Source organism: Octopus bimaculoides, chromosome 10 (genome assembly GCF_001194135.2).
Source record: "Octopus bimaculoides isolate UCB-OBI-ISO-001 chromosome 10, ASM119413v2, whole genome shotgun sequence".
In the NCBI taxonomy this organism is placed as follows: domain Eukaryota; kingdom Metazoa; phylum Mollusca; class Cephalopoda; order Octopoda; family Octopodidae; genus Octopus; species Octopus bimaculoides.
In genome coordinates this window covers 23,891,492-23,891,884 of record NC_068990.1, presented here as the reverse complement: position 1 = coordinate 23,891,884, position 393 = coordinate 23,891,492, and the positions used below count along the sequence as shown (strand labels likewise).

Below are 393 nucleotides of genomic sequence, written 5' to 3'. Positions count from 1 at the left end.
TATATATACGTACATACATACAAACATGTGTGTGCTTGTGTATGAATATGTGTGTGTATCATACCTATTCCATACGAAAAATGTCCAGTACCACCGCATCGTCACCAGTAGCAATATCGTCACCACAACCACCACCAACACCATCATGAATTTTTTTACTTCAGAAACTCTTTAAAAAAAGAAAAAGAATCTGGCATTCATTCAGGTACGATTGATAGCAAGACCCAACAGAACATGCAGATTAATTTCTGCTTGTTGACTGGTGGACATAAATCCTACGAATACCTGACAGCATTAAATGTAGATGAAATGGCCTCTGCGCTAGCATAAATACGCGGATACACACACACACACACACACACACACACACACACACACACACACACACACACA

General features: G+C 39.7%; 1 long non-coding RNA gene across 1 annotated transcript in view; it reads left to right on the top strand.

Moving 5' to 3' along the window:
- Window positions 1–393, top strand: part of LOC128246982 (uncharacterized) — a 37,074-nt gene that overhangs the window by 31,629 nt on the left and 5,052 nt on the right. The gene's annotated exons all lie outside the window — the stretch shown is intronic.